Genomic DNA, 16,661 nt, shown 5'->3' on the forward strand with positions numbered 1-16,661 from the left:
TGTTAATATACAAACATACTTTTGAACAACAGATTTCTAATGCTCATTTAAGTCCCCTGATTAGTAGCACCTGACTGCTAATTACCCTCTTGATTCCTGTAACGATGTACTTCGTTTTTCAAAACCTTGTCACATGACTCTATCTGGCTACTAAGAGATTGAACAAATGCCAATGAGGATTATAGATTGTTTGCATTAACATGGATACTTGCAATGTGGCATGAATGGGATCAAAAAACTGCTGGAAATGATGCCACAGTTCCCCGTGATATCGCTGCCGCAGCTCTTAGTTTACTTCAAACTGATTTACATTAAATCACAGCCAATCATTTTGGAAAGTATGCTCTGTTTACAATTTTGTATGCTTATCAAAGCATTGCATTATTTATTTGATAATCAAATTTATTTAGTGACAGTTATCAGACTATTGTTGCATGATAACGCAGTCAGCAATATAGTAGAATTCAGTCATGTATAATATTATAATATGTCTAACAAATAATTTATGCAGACAGATGTTCACTTTAATGATTACACACTGTAACTCAAACAAGCTTCGAGAGTCTGCTAATAGAGTTTCACATTGTTGCAGAAATTAACAGAAAGCAATTACATATAATTAATGGATAAGGTACCAAATGTTTTTATTTATTTATTATTAATTATAATGTATAACATTTTGAAAATGCAGCGTTAACAACAATAAATATGTTTGGGTTATTAAATGATTAATGCACTTGCATTTTTGGCTACATCTCCTGTTATATACAGATACTGGGTATTGCACGGTCAACATTTCTGCTGCTTAACAGCCACTTTGGAACGGTTGGAATTTGCTTATCTTGTGTGTCAGCAAGTAATAAGGAAATGACAACAACTTGAGATTTTTAAGCTTTTAAAAACAGAAGCAAAACAGTTCTGAGCTGGAAAGAATTTCTGACAGTGCTGCTAGAAATGTGGACGCTGCCAATAGTGATATCTACCATTATACTAATGATGCCCATATCTGCTCCCAGTACTGAGTGCTCCTTCAGCCTTTTTGAAAGGAACAATGACTGACAAAAGATTGAGTGGACTTGCAATGAACTTTGGTCATGATATTGGAATTGATTTTGAGGGTAAGTTTGACAACGGAGAGATGTAGAATAAAATGCAAGTTGGCAGTAATTAGCTCCCCACCCTTCTGGCTTTTATGGTAACGGTCCGATTTTGCGGTGCTGGTAATGCAGACTTTTAACTTCAGTTCATGAATATGTTAGTGTTGCAAAAGGAGAAACATGCATACCTCAAGATAAATCCAAAGCTGCCAGAACTGATTTCTGTACTCACTTGCAGGTAGGACTGCCATCCAAAGCATTACATTCGGGTGTTTGCACCCACAACTCTGAGAGCAATGTTAGCAATATCTATAACAGAATATTATCCCTTTAGGTTCTTCCTCCTTTATTAGTTTACCACATAATACCTTGCCTTTATTGCATTGTGACAGGCAGATAAAGGTCAACTCTTGGCCGTAAAACCAAAACAATCACATAAAATTAAAATAAATCTAAAAAGCTACCACTCTGTATGTTCCAGATTTGCTAGTCTCCTTTTTAATGCATTTAAATGAACTCTTGTTTTTGTTTCACATTACAAGCACATCTCTGACATTGACACTTGGAGAAAAATTAAAAAAAATATGCCTCTCTTTCGCCGCTTGACTCGATTCTGGAAGGATTTTACACAATTGCTCATTCAGAACATGAGTCTATTCTGTCTTCCCAGGGGTATCATGAACCCTCACGGCCAATTTAAAAGAGGCACTTCTGCTGCATGAACCGTTGCCAAAAGGTCCACGCTAATTTAAGCTCTGAGTGAGCAAATGCTGATGACACACTGTATTTATTCCAAAACTCTCTGGCCTATTGGCCTCAGCATCAGTATGCAAATGAAGGGTGGAGGATTGTGGATGTTGAGTGGGTGCCCGGTAAACATTTAAATTACAGAAGAATAAAGACATAATCAGACCTAAATTATGATGGTGCTGGTATGCAGGGCTGGGGTGGAAATTGCTACAGCAATTCACAAAACAGTCACACAAACGCATTCTTTGTGAGCCACAAAATCAATATGTTCTCTGCTGCCCACTCACATTGTCTTGAATTCACAATAAGAGCAGCTTCAACACTCACAAAGTAAGGTAATTAAGTGTTTTCCTCAGCAGCTGATTTTGTACAGATTTCCACTGTGACAGGGAAACAAGTTGAACCAGCCTGACATCTTGCACTCGAAGCATATTTGGATTTCAGTATTGGATTTAGAAGAGAGAATCTTGACCCGGAAATATGCTACCCTTTATTTCCTTTCCCTCTGTGACTCTCATCCTTGGTATTATATCTGGACAGAGAGAAAAAAAAACATTTAATCTGAGAAAGTTTGCATAACTAACATGAATATTGAACCATGAGCATAGAGCTACATCAACATGGCCCCTAGTAACAGCTTGTAGCGACAAATATGGTGTGGGCAACAGGTCCCTTAATACAATCCTGGGGCTGAATTAACTCAAATCAGTTCAGGGCAACCACATTATACAATAAGACTTTCTCAGAGCAGATTTTCTGATTTTAACATTGACCTCTGGGACCTTACACAGGGTACAGGCGTCTCTGTTGGTAACAGCTAAGTTACATTGTGAGAAAACAACATTTATTAATCATATTTGATGAAAGATTAAATAAGGAGTAAATTATCGTGACTTAAATTAACATTTTCACCAGCAGCCGACAACTACAGTATGAGTGCCATTCATGTAAAATAAAAAGCTGTCATTCACAGAACAGTGAGAACCACACTTTCCTTCTCTAAGCCACTTTACTAAGCTTCCTGACATTCTGTGTTATTGTGACAAATGGCACCCATTTTGGAGTTAAGGAAGCTTATACAAAGGACGGTAAGTATTTTCACATACTTGGACATCCAAACCTGTCACATACTGTGTCTCAGTTACAAGAAAAAATAAGCTCTGACTTAGAATTTCAAGCCCTTTAAGAAGAAAACAGTAATGCCAAGATGATAAATATCTTGGGGGCTGGTCCACATAAGTCCTCAGGTGTTTCAACTGTAATAATATATATTTTTTTAATGTAGGTTTCTGGTTACAGTAAAGCTCAGATCTCAGTTAGTTTCAAGGCTTCAGACAGCTCAAAATGCTCTGGCAGAAAGTACCAATAGTAGGTATATTTCCCTGCAACAGTGGATACTCCTAACCCACAGAAGCCCCACCCACTTTCACTTGGTAAAGGGCAGCCAATCAAAAGAAAGCATGCTTAAAGGGAGATGACCTTAAATGCTTGATTCAGACAGGAGAGTGAACTGGAGAGTATAAGATCACTTTTTTCTTCTTTTTTTTAACTGTGATGTATGCAAAGCAACTCTCTGGAGTCCTTGACTACAAATATGGAGCTGAGAATTTGCATAACAAGTCCCAGTTCAGATTAGGATAAGGTTTAGGTAACTATGTTATAAAAGTAAGTCATTGTAATGTCTGCTGAGGTGATGGAAACCTGTGTGAATGCTGCACACGTATATACTGTCCCCTGGCTGCAAGCTGAGGAGCCACATGATTTCAAATGTAGTTGAAACATGATGCAAAGTTACTACTAGATTATATGAGTGCTTGTAGATTAAGTAGGGAAACTGTGAAGTGGATGGTAATGGACAAGCGGTGTGCTTCATGGATCAGGTGGACTGCAATGATGCTGCAACAAATGCAAGGAGTGACAGAGGAGAGGTCAGCACATAGCAGCTGAAACAACAAATGACTTGACAATTATTGATAACTATGTGAAATAGAAAGAAAGTGTTTTTAATGAAATTTGGTGATTCTGTGTTTATTTTATTCTATTTTTATGATGTCATCACTGAACTTAAGGATACAGTTTTTCATTTTTTTAGATTATTTAATAGTAAAACGGATATTGTGATCATAAATATACACAGATTAATGTACAATTATGTTTTCCAACAAACTGATGAATTTTCATTAACTCATAATTAATCTCTTCAAAACAGATAGGAGAAGGTATGTGGTTTGTAGATGCTGCCCAGTACCCCTACCATATTTGAATATAGTGACCAGGAAGGACGTCTTCCTCCTGACTAACCGTGTATTAAGTATGTGGCTGGAGACCGCTTACTTATGAAGAAGAGAACTCATGCCATGCAGGGACATTTAAATTCAAGCCTGCATCTTCAGACTCAAGCTACGAAGCATCATACCTACATTTTATCATCAAAGAAAGGATCCCCTTCACTAAAAAACTCCAGCTAACAGTGACTAACTTAGGCTAACAGCTGCAACAGCCGTTTTATTGACGGAATTTTTCAACATATTCTCAACAACACACCCGAGTTTCACTGTCATCGGTCAGAAGTGAACTTCTTTGACTCACTGACTCGTATCAAACTCATTTCAGAAAGTTTTACAGCTTCTTCTAGAGTCAATAAAGGTTGTCGCTTCTCATCTGAGATTGACAGCTGAGGTAAACTCGATCACAATCCAGTCCATACAGCAGAAACATCCTTGCCAGCCATGCTCTCTGCGGGGCACAGTCTAAGTTTAATGTTGGATTACTAAAACATGTTTGTCCACCAGCGGCCACTGTTACTAGGATTATATACTTGAACTTCAAGGAGATATTGAGTTGGAAAGACCTCCTGAGATCCCAGCTTTCAGTTGCAAAACATCCACTCTTTGAAGCGTCTGTATCACAATCAAATCTATAGTACACTCCCTGGTTCATGTGAGCGGCACGAGGCAGTCAGCCAGAATACTGCAGTCCATGTCCTGAGTGGAAGATTTATGTGTGTGTAGTTTGCTTTGCTTTCACTCCCAGCCTTGTTAACTTTGGGGACCAATATTTAAGGAAAAGTAATAATGGTTTGTGTTTTATGTTAATCCTCCTTTAAAAATTACACTAAATGGTTCCAAGTCCATAGAGAGAATTTTTTCATATGTCAGTAATATTCTCTTCTAGTCCCTTTATCACATTTTTGTAACTTTACACAGTAGAGTCTACACACTGCACAACGCATAATTAGTCTACACAAAGGTCATTGGCGCATTTGAATATGAAGATTCCTGCACTGATATGCCTATTAACTGCCAGTATCTGGAGAAATTAAGTGTTTCTGGTAAGTTAGGAAGAGCCTGAGGTGTGAGTCGTCTGTCATTCAGTGGATGAATCCAAATAGAACTAATGGTTATGACACTGAGCGCTTCTGTCCAGACATTGTGTCCAGCCAAGCACTTAATCAGAAAAGTTTCTGAGCCTCCAAAGGTGAAAGAAAGCCAAGTAAAGCAGAGGATTATTGCAATGAGTTGTTATATAAGAAAGTTTGCAAACAATCATCCCACTGCGTGGTGTCAAATACAAGCCGTATCAGTCATTACTGCCGAAACATTCACCGCCACACTCGAGCCTCTCTCAGGTCTGTCAAAGTCAATCTCGTGTAGCTAAATCAGGCTATACGGGCTCATCCATTCATTCAGAATCAGGTCATCAACCACCCACGATGAGTCCCTCTCTGTCTGTCTCTTTTTTTTTTTTTGTCTCGCGTCTCCCCGTTGTGACGAGACTGTGGACAGGTGGGTGTGCAGGTGTGTCCATTGATCCACAATGACAGGTGGCCTCTGAGCCTGTTGCCTGGAGACAGTGTCTTGGCAGGCTTGACAGGGAGGGCCAGCTGCACCTCAGGCAGACAAGGGACAGGCCAGACCCGGTGCCCAGGTGGCGTGACTGAGGAGAGGTCGGCGATTGCAATGTATCGTGAAATTATTTCTTAACAAGAAAAGGATTCCTGCAGCGCTTCGCATTTATCATGTGTGCACTTATTTGTCAGCAGGCACACAACAGACATTGAGCCAACGGACAAGATTTTTTTGCAAGGAGAAAGGACAGACAGCGGGCTGATGCAGGATTTCAGTGGAAAAAGGTACTCAGTGAGGCTAAAAACAGCCCTTCAGAGAGCCTGGAATATCTCTGTCCTAATTCACATTCAAAACCACCTTTAGTGAGTCAAAAGGAATGTAAAACAATAGAGGACCTTTTAAATAAGTCTAATATATACCACATTTCCATGCACTTTTTGTTTTATATTGCTTTTCTCATTTTTGCCTCAATACAGATGATTTGACATTGCAATAATGTATTTCCAGCTCAGCTCTTATTAATTCTATTACCATTCCCTCAGAATGAAACCATATCATGCAGGGAGACAGCCATTGTAGAGAGAAACAGAAGCTCCAGTGGACTATGATGCAAACACAGCTTGAACCTCTACAATATTCTACAATAGCATTCACTGATTTGGACTGGAGTGAAATTTAGTTCTTTAATGAATCTTTCATTTTTATCTTTCACAAATCACATCCCAAAGTCTTTGCGGCAGATCCTGGTTCGATGGATCAGTGAGTTGATGTCTCGCTCACCCCCCTGTAGTCTATAACTACATCCTTTCTTTGCAACGAAATGGCTTAAGGGGTTGAGGCCTGTGTAGCAAAGCTGCAGGTACAGTACATTACGTTGCTATATTCCACTGATGCATCTCACCTTCTATGTTCACCCTACTTTTATCCTCCAGACTGTGCCCAACAATGCCATCATTGCCCACTGGTGCTGAAAGCAAAATCCTGCAAAAAAAAAACCAAACATGTCAGTGACATGTTTTTAAATTAATTATTTTTTTATTATAGTTTTTGCCCACATTAGGAAGCATCTGCCTGCAATTTCTCCGTGCCTCTGTTTTGTATTATCTGTGCCTACGTTTTTGCACTCTAGCTTTTAATACATGCATTGCACCCAATGGGCAAGTGTCAATTAAAATAATCATGAACAAAATAAGTAAATAAACATTGTTTTGATCTATCCGTTTTAGAAGCCATGTGTAAAAATAAATAAATAAATAAAACACAATTGTTCCCAAAAGGCAGGCACATCTACACAGCAGGAAAGTGCCTGGTCTGCCAGATGGTTACATTCCACAGTTATTCACTCAATGGCTAGATACATCTCAACCTGCTGGTGGTACCAAATCCTACAACACTGAGACCAAAACTCAAAATGGGCTGCAGCATAAATGGAAAATAACTGGAGATAAAGGCAAACACACCGAGGTCGTACACAGAATAAAAGTGTGAAATGCATTGTGGCACAAACTGTACTTTCAGTTCTTAGACCACAGTCCGAGGGAACAGTTACACTTTCTTACTCCCAGTGGGAAGAAACTGTGTTTCAATCTGTTGGTTTGGGGCTTAATCTGAATCTCTTCCCAGTGTGTGTGTGTGTGGGGGGGGGGGGGGGGGGTTCTGGGTGTGTGTGAACCTTTATTGGCTTTTCTGTGGTTTCCTTTGGAGTCAGCTAGTGCAGATATCACCATGGTAGAGGTAGAGTTGCATTGATGACATGTTCTTCTGAACTCACTGCACACTACAGGTCTGTTCTGTTCTCTCCTGTGCAGCTGGTGAACCATCAAATCAGTAGCTCTACTGTTGACCAGTAGAAGCCAGTGAGTAGATGATGAGGAAGGTGAGCGTGTTTTAACTTCCTCAGGAAGTAAAGCCTCTGTTGGCCCTTCCCCACCTGGTCAGAGACGTATGTGGTCCAGACGAGGTCAGCTGAGATGTGAGTACCGAGTAACCCTAACAGCTCTCTATCCTCTCTACCTCCTGACCATGTACACAAAAGTCAGAGTGCTCTGTGTGCCTCGATTTCACACTGTCCACTATAAATTTCTTGGTTTCTGTAGAGTTCAAGTCCAGGTTGTTGTGATAACCTCAGTCTGTGAGATGCCTGACCTCATCTCTGTGGGCTGTTTCATTATTGTCTTATATCACTCTCTACCTCTGTGGTACAGCCAGCAAATTTGACAGTGTTGTTGGTAGTGCGAATGAAGGAGCAGACATGAGGGAAAGTGGGAAGTAGAGAAAGGGGCTGCGAACACACCCCAGTGGTATGCCAGAGTTTAGGTTTAGAGTGGATGACTCTCATCCTGACATCCTGTGGTCCAGTATCCATGTTCATAGTTCACTGCCAAAGTGTAGACTGCCCAGTTTTTAAACCAGTTTGTGGAGGATAACTGTATAAAAAGCTGAGCTGAAATCCACAAAGAGTATTCTTACATGGGGTTTTTTTCTGGTCCAGGTGAGTAAGAGATGTGTGGAGAACTGCGTCTTCTGTTGATCCGTTTCTTTGATACAAACTGTTGTGGGTCAAGGTCAGCAGCAATGACAGTGTTAGTGGAGAGAGAGAATGAGTCTTTTAAAGCGTTGGTGATTATTGGAGCTTGAAGCCAGTGTATCAAGGCCTTTTACTGTACTTTTCTTCAGCCATTAAGACGGCAACGAAATAAACAGCTGCAGAGATACTACAGAGCAGTCAACTTAAGTGATTAAGAAGGTATATGATTTGAATGTGTCGCTGTAAGTGTGCTCGTCCATCATAGTGTTTATGTATCTGTTTTACACTTTAAATATGTGATAAGTCTTATTGTTCTAAGAGGACTCTCTGTGTTTTGATCATTAAATGCTAATACAGGGAATCAGCAGATGTTTTTGTGTTTGTAATGTAGCCGTGTAGAGGATGGTGGTTTATGTTTCTGACACCAGGACAGTTTAATCTGCTGTGAAGGCTAAAAGTGAAGACAGATGCTTCTTTGATCTCATTCTGTCCTTCTATATTATTTGATATGATATGAACTCTAAATGAACTGCATGTGCAGCATTATCTAAGATGCTAGTAGTGTGTAGCAGTGGTCCTCTGGTGCTAAGATAGTATATTAGAGTTTGCTGATATTACTTCTTTCTAAAAATCTAGTTACATTTTGTCACCCTGCACTGCAGTTAGAACAAACTGACTGAGTAATGCGCTCTTGCTTTTGTATTGTATCCTGGAAGTAGATCATTAAAGACTGTAGAGGGTTTGTTTTCTGTATGTAACAGAGTGAATATTTAGTGTTTGTTTTGCACTGAGTGTTGTCTTGCTTTTATTGCTTGATCAGCAGCCAATCACCTCCCGTCTTCTTATTATAAACAGTTTCTAGCCGCTGTCGTAGCGTCTCCCTTACTCTCTCGCTCTCCTGTCTTCATTTTAAGTGGTTACCTTGGAACATTTTATTGAATTTAGGCCAGTTTATCTGTCCTTCAGGCCTATTTAGAAAAAAAATGTCAGTGGTATGCATGTGCGCGCGACATCAAAGGTTTTGCCAATTTGATTAAAATTTCAAAGCATTAAACAGTTTGCTGCTTAGAGTAAACCATGTGCGTTTCTCTAATGAAATATTACAGACACTTAAAAGTTAGTTAGTCAGTCAGTGATTTTTTAAAAGCGTATTCTTGCAAATGTTATTGTAAATGTTTTAACAGCACTTGAAGGAGGCCCTTTTTACCACTGCGGATCATCTCCCGTCTCTCATAGCCCATCTGGCCACAAGTAAACTCAGCACTGAGTCGATATTTACATATGAATAGATAAAAGTCTATTTTACTCATTCTTTTATTATCAACTTCTAAACACCTGTGGGTAGTATTCCCAGGTTATTTGTGCTGGAAAAGTCGCCATGAATCTGGGATGCTCTATTTTCCAGTCATTGCTATTAATTCAGTGGTTTCCTTTGTGGTGAGGAATCAGATCGGCACAGCAAGACATTGGTGGAATAATGAAGTCAACTGAATATGTGGACAAAACTGCATGGTTGAGATATGTTCTGATGATATTATATATATATGTCTCTTTGAGCTTCTTCATCATTGTGAACATGTTCTTATTAAGTGCAATGTGACAGAATATTATATTTATGTTTGTGGGATTTGGTGGTAGTGTTTTGCAGGAGAATTGGCCTCAGACAAACATGCAGACTTTTCAAAGTATATATAATTTTGTTTAATATTAAGTATTGGGTAGAGCAGAAGAGAGTTATGCATTTATAGTATTAATTATTGGATCAGGTAGCAGAATTACAGTTTTATCATCACAGAGGAGTTGGGAACATGTTGGGAAAAATAATTTTAAGCAAAAGGAAAAGGACCCAGTTTAGTACCCTGTGGAACTCACATATCACAGCTGATCGGGTGTTATAAGAAGAGGACCTATTGGAGAAATACCAATATCACAGAAAGTAAGTTGCCACGCTGACCAGTGTGGTGGTTTAAAGCATCAAAGGATTAAAAAAAAAAAAAAAAAAAACATTAAAATGGCTTCAGAAGATCACCTATGAATAACAAAGATGACAGGGAGAGCACATTATTTAGTTGGTTAGTGAGGCTTTTCTTTCTGAAATGTTGATATTACTATGACAAAGGTTATTAGACTGCTGTCTGAAGCAACAGTCGGCTCCTCAGATTTAAAAAGTAGGGGTAATGTGAGCAGTTTTACAGCTGGAGGGAAAAAAGAAGCCTGATCCAGAAGATAATTAGATGGGGAAAAGAGGATATTTAGGCATCAGGAGAAGTCTTAAACAAATACACATTTTAATGGTAAATATTTCAGACATGACAATTTGTAAAAAATTTCAGACAGGTCACTTTGTGTCATCTTAAAGACAACTGCTAGGAAAAAACAGGTGGGGCTTATTTAACAGATAGAGCAAATCAATGAAAGTCCTTGTATTACTTTCAGCCTGAGTGAAGAGAGCCTTATGAAGAAAACTGAAAAAGTAATTTTCATCAGTGATGACAATAAGTGGCTGCCATGACGTTTTAGGTTCAGAGGTTCTTTGAGTATTTGCTTTTGGAAATAGAAAGCTTTAACACTGACCTCCCTGACCTCCACTGCTAGCTGGCTAAACAGTAACTAGGCAGCTATGACAGTTTACATATCACACAAACCGCAAGGGTCAAATACATAACCCATTAGCATAGCATGCAATCAATGAAATGACCACAGTCTGACCACCAAAGGTGGAAAAAAACTGCTGTAACTCCAAATACCAAAATTCAACCTTACTGTGATTGTATGGCATTTCTGCCGTATGTGTGTACAGCCAGATCGGTGTGTGAATGCCGTTACACTAGGAGACTCACCTTTTCCCATCTGGTCTGCGATGTGAATGGCCAAAGTCCAGACGCAGTTCAGATTTGCCAGCTGTGAGCACCTCGAAGTGGCACAAGGAGCGCCATCTGTACCTGCTAATAGGAATGGGATGGGAGGTAATGTAGTGCTAAATAATGGTGCTGGGATACTTGGAATCCCCCTTCCCCCAAACCTCCCACCGCATTAAAGCACAATCACTTTTTCAAAGCAAGCAATAATGTGGCCTCATCATTTCACAGGTCTCACTCTGTTTACCATGCTGCAGCTGAGGCTGGTAAAGTCGGGGAATATTGATGTTTTAATCAATCATCCAATCACTGTGTGAAGGTTCTAATAATGCAGTGTGCATTGTCTTGTATCTCATTAAGGTGGGAAGAGTAAATGTTTTTGTCTGACAACATCTGTGACCCTGACAATACAGTGGCAGCCTGTCTATACTGTCTTACACCCCTGGTGCTTGTTGGTAAAGTCCTCTGAGACCTGAAAAGATTGAGAACTGTGTGTCTTCTATCGAGCTCTTCCTATGCACATAAATCAAAACCTAACAAATCAAAGGTAATTTATGCTTAAAATTGTGTTTCCAATCATTTCATAATTGAGCTCAGTATCTTCCAGTTCTCGCAGTTCAGGTTGTATTTACGCACCATTGTTTCCTCAAAGGATTTGTTTCAGTGGGGAGGCAAAGCCTGTAAATCACAATTAAGAATATTTCATATAAACAGGGATTTTATGTTCTCGTGCAACCAAATACTTCTGCTATGAGCCACCATTGATCATTTTCTCTTTTTATTTCTGTGGTAGGACTGCAGAAATAAAATATGTAGTCACCAGCCATTTTATTAGCCCACCTGTTTAATACAAATATTCAATCAGCCAGTCAAATGGTAGCAAATCAACAAATCTAGGCACAAACCAAATAGGAAGGGAAGATGGTTTAAGTGATTTGGTACACGGCATGGTTGTTGGTCAAGTCTGAGTATTTCCACACAACTATCTCTGAGGTTTGCAGAGAATGATCTGGAAAAGAAAAAATATTCTGTGAGCAGCAGTTCTGTGGTCAAATATGCCTCACTGATGCCAGAGGTCAGACGAGAGTAGGCTAACAATCAGGGTCTGCAGAAGAGCACCTCTGAACATGCAAAGCATCAAACCACACCGAATGTCACCACAGCCTATCAGAGTTGACCATGTCCATCCACATATGACCACAGTGCATCAGAAGCCTGATGTTACATAATAATGATTAACTCATCCACAAAAAAAATGTTATTTTTTTAAATAATGAAGAAGCAAAATACGGAAGATGCTGTTTCAGTGAGTCACTGTAGGGGTTGCCGACGGGCACATCTGTGACACAGTCAGTGTTTTTAAATGATGCTTAATGAAGAAAACAAAACAAACGGGCTTCAGTGCAGATTATCCTTCACCGAGCATAAATGTATTGTGACTCATGGCTGGGAATAGCATATTGACATCAGCCACAGTATGATACTCTGTGCTTGTGGTCTGGATTTCAGTAAGACCACAGTGTCAACAACAACTGCCTGCAGCAAACACTTCTCCAAAGGTCACCACCGTACATGAGAAAGGTCGCCACTGTACAGCAGCAGCCTGCGGTTTGTTTTCATGCCTTTACATAATAGTTTATTATGTGAAAACAAATCCTGGTCTGCTAAATGCAAAGAATACCCTGAAGCTCTACAGAAGAGAGTCCAGTGACAGTCACATGTAAATAACTCATTCACAAACCCCCCTTCGTCTAACCTCATCTCAGAGTTTGTCCCACATTCTCAGACATATGTTTTCTTTCATGTCAGTAAACTGCAACAAAAAGAGTTTGATCTTCATTTATATAAAAATATAGCTTTTCAAATCTGATTTGCAGATCTCACACAGGTTCACCTTTTTATGCTACATTAGCCTGCCTACAGTTGCATCTGCAAGCAGCTTGACAGCCCACCTCGATCTTTTTTTCTTCTTCTTCTTCTTCTTTTCTTTTTTTAATCATGTGTTTTGTGTGTTGTGCTTGTGATGGGAGTGTGTTTTTAGGAGGGGGAGGTGTCATCAAGTGTGTAGATGACTCACAAACTAAAACTGAAAGTGATTGTGTTCTGCTGGACGTAGCTTTCCGACCTTTTTCCTCCTTTAGCTTAATTTCGGTTCAACTCGTCCCCCCATCAATATCTAAACTGGATGAGTCGCATTCAGGTTCTGCCAGTCCCACACCATTCCTTATGTACCCTACCTCTTATATCTCAGGATGATAATAACTATGATAGAGAATCATGGACTGTGTATCACTGAGTGGCCTCCGACCTCACAGACTTCACATCATGCGAGACTGCTGGCAGGAGCCGTACACCCTGAGGCCCTCGTTCACAGACATCGTCTGCATGCTGGAGAGCATCATGGAAAACGATGCAGTAAGCAGCAGCATGTTTTTAAGCTCTTCTCTCTTTATGATCTGTAAAAATCACAGCATAGCCTTTGTGGTGCTGAGATATTCATCACACAGCATTAAAATCCTGACAAAAACGCGACTATATTAAGTGTTTCCACAGTATTTTCAGAGAAAACTCACTGGCATGATAATTCTGTTGAAATGTATTCAATCAAACAAAGGTAACGTTTGAGTTTCACTCAGCAGAACTTTTTTGTTTCATCGTGTTTTGGTTATTAAATGCACCCACATGTAGTTGAATTGTGTTTATAGAGATTATTTTCTGAACTATTTCCCAGTTTGAACCTGCAGATAGACAAACGTGTGTTAGATCAACTGTGTTGTTCTTTGCAGGACTACGTGGATGTGGAGAGTCCAGAGCAGGTGGTGACAGATGAGGCCGAAATTCAGGAAAACAATCGTTTACGAGCAGCGGGTGTCAGTTTGGACACTAATTTTTAAAACGGGTACTTTAAATCATGCGTGTAGATTTCAGGAGGGACGTATCGTTACACAAGCTTTTACTTCCTGCTGAATAAATAAAAGGAGCAGAAAACTTATAACAGTCATAATGTGCATGTTTGTTCAAAAATGATTCTTTTAAATATATGTTGTAGTTTTCATTTTCTGTATTTTTATATTCTTATATTATTTTTCATATGTAAAATATTAGTTTATATATAACCAATTTTTGTGGTAAACAGAATCAAACTGTGTGATCACAGTCTGCCGACTGTACGCTGATGACGGTCACGTCTCAGGACTTTGTTTTTGTGAATGTATCCTAGCAGGTGCACACTTCAACTTCCTCTGACAACAGACACAAATACTGACACATTACCAGCTAAACACGGGACCACTGAAGGCTGAATCATGCCAGTGTGTGCACTGACGCAGCCTGAGTAATACGAAATGAGAAAAGTTGAGAATAATCATTTGAAAGCAATACAGAGAGCCTTACTTCATAATCCAACACGTTCTCACTCCCAAAGCGTAACATTTTACGCTAGGTGACAAATCGTCAACATATTACGTTTTCGGCTACCCACCACGTTCCTGAAAGACGACCTCGGAAAAATGAGGGGAAATGAGAACCGTATGGACTCAATCTACACATGTTCGCTCTTTTTCTTCAAATCGCTTAGAAACACGCTATTTAACAAAATTAAAGTCTTGGTTAAGGTCAGGAAAAAGGTTATGGTTAGGGCTAGGGATAAGGTTAGGTTTAGGGCTGGAATACAGGGCTGGAACGTCTATTACCGCGGGAGCGTCATTGCACTGGATTTCAGCCATAACCCGCCGCGTACCATAAGACCGCCGAAGGTCTCCTTTCGCGTTCATCAGGAACGCCGCGGGACGTGACAAAACGTCGGCATGTTACGCCTCAGTGTCCACTAATTTGTTACCTGGAGTCTAATTGTTGTGTTTTCCTTACAAGGATGTTTCATCCATAAACTGTTTGCAGAAAAGCTGCAAAGTGGTGAATGAGAAATACGTCGGTTTTTAGATCACATTTATGTTCTCGGCTCAACGTTTGAAGAACCTCTATGAACAAGATGATCACACATGTAGCTGTTCAGCATTCAGCAGTCTGACATGTCTTGGTTATGGTATAAGACAAGCACATCGAATAACAATGATACTGTATGTTAAAAACTCAAGTGACAGTATCGAGCTTAAACTACTCGTGATAGTCGCCTTGAAGGAGATGCAAAGGTCTGTGACAACCGCCAGCTGAGATGTGCAGTCTTTGCGGCTCTGTCCTGATGCCACTCCCATATGCAACGTTATTTTTAATATATGGCATCATTTATCACAGGTGATTTTTTTAACCTGACCTCCTCCTCTGCTTTGTAAATGGCAATGTTCCCTTCTATAAATCCAGCCTTCATCTTGTTATGCTGCCATAAACCTGATTATGAAATTGTACATGGCAATAACAAAATAGCTGCCAGGGTTGGAACCTTTTCAATAAACATAAATTGTGAATAAATAAATAAATAAATAAATGCCTCTGGTCTGTGTCCAACCCCTGATCTGTGTACATTAAATAAAGTAAAGCTTATTATTTACAAACACGGTCTTTAGAAAGCTACTAATTCGAATGGGAGTACATGTAGCTTAATGTGTGTTATTCATTTGTCTCTGACCCTGCAGTCAGTTTATTTCAGAGCCCCTCCACACACACATTCATCTCCATTAGAGTCAGTGAGGGGTCTGCCAAGCCCTTCGCACCTCTGTCAGTCCCCATACTTTGGATGACATTGAGCCCAGCAGTAGTCAAAGAGCTACAGGGGAGGTGAGGGTGACTTAGTGGGAGTCCTTGTGGTGTTGGACTCCTGTAACTGCATCAACTGCTACTACCTTTATGACTACAACTACTGCTTCCTCTGCTACTTCTGCTGTCCTGTGATTTGTCTTCTCTTTCTGCTACAACTGCTGTACATCCCTGCTATACTACTACCACTGCATGAATAAATAGCTTTGCACTTTCACTAGCTGTAGGAACGGTTGCAAAGTGTAAAGGGGGGGCAGCTCCCCCTCCTCTTTACCCTTTCATCCACCATTGCCCATCAGACCCAAAGTCATCCAGGAAAGTGGAGGCCACAATTTTATTGGCACTTATGACCCACAGCAGACCTGCAGTGATCAACAGGGGGATGGACACTCCGACATGGCACGGCCAAGGAGGCCAGTGGACCATGGTAGCTTCATTAACACCGGTACATTAACTTTAAATCCATGCAAAGCCACCCCCCAGCCCCTGGATATCAGGTGAGAGGCCTCAGCTACAGCTTGTGAGGGTCAATCTGCAATAAAAGGCATCCGTTTTCACAGCCTGCGGCAGAAAGATTGGAGACCTCCCACTCCTCTTTGAGCCATTAACTTCACCCTTTCATGGCAGACAGAGGGACTTGTGACTGAGCTCCCATAATCCCTGGCATTACCTTCACCTGACCTTCATATGCCCAAGGAAAGAGCAAGGATGTATGAAAAGATGAGTCTGCTGAAAAGAAGCTGCAGTTGTTGAAAGACCATTAGTAAAAGAGATATAGAGGGAGTGTGTGTGATTTCCAAATTTCTGTTTTGGAAGGAAATTACTGTGTTTCTGAAGGTCATACTGTAGCTTAATACGTACAAGAAATCAC

At 40.2% G+C, this 16,661-nt stretch overlaps 2 long non-coding RNA genes across 2 annotated transcripts in view; both read left to right on the forward strand.

Moving 5' to 3' along the window:
• The window catches only part of LOC146501073 (uncharacterized), a 404,586-nt gene that overhangs the window by 148,875 nt on the left and 239,050 nt on the right, over positions 1–16,661 (forward strand). The gene's annotated exons all lie outside the window — the stretch shown is intronic.
• LOC146501075 (uncharacterized) lies at positions 13,081–14,067 on the forward strand. Its single transcript, XR_014869725.1, has 2 exons — positions 13,081–13,495; positions 13,867–14,067. It is a non-coding gene; the product is annotated as an uncharacterized LOC146501075 (long non-coding RNA).

The sequence above is a fragment of the Neolamprologus multifasciatus genome, chromosome 16 (genome assembly GCF_963576455.1).
Source record: "Neolamprologus multifasciatus chromosome 16, fNeoMul1.2, whole genome shotgun sequence".
Taxonomy (NCBI): Eukaryota; Metazoa; Chordata; class Actinopteri; order Cichliformes; family Cichlidae; genus Neolamprologus; species Neolamprologus multifasciatus.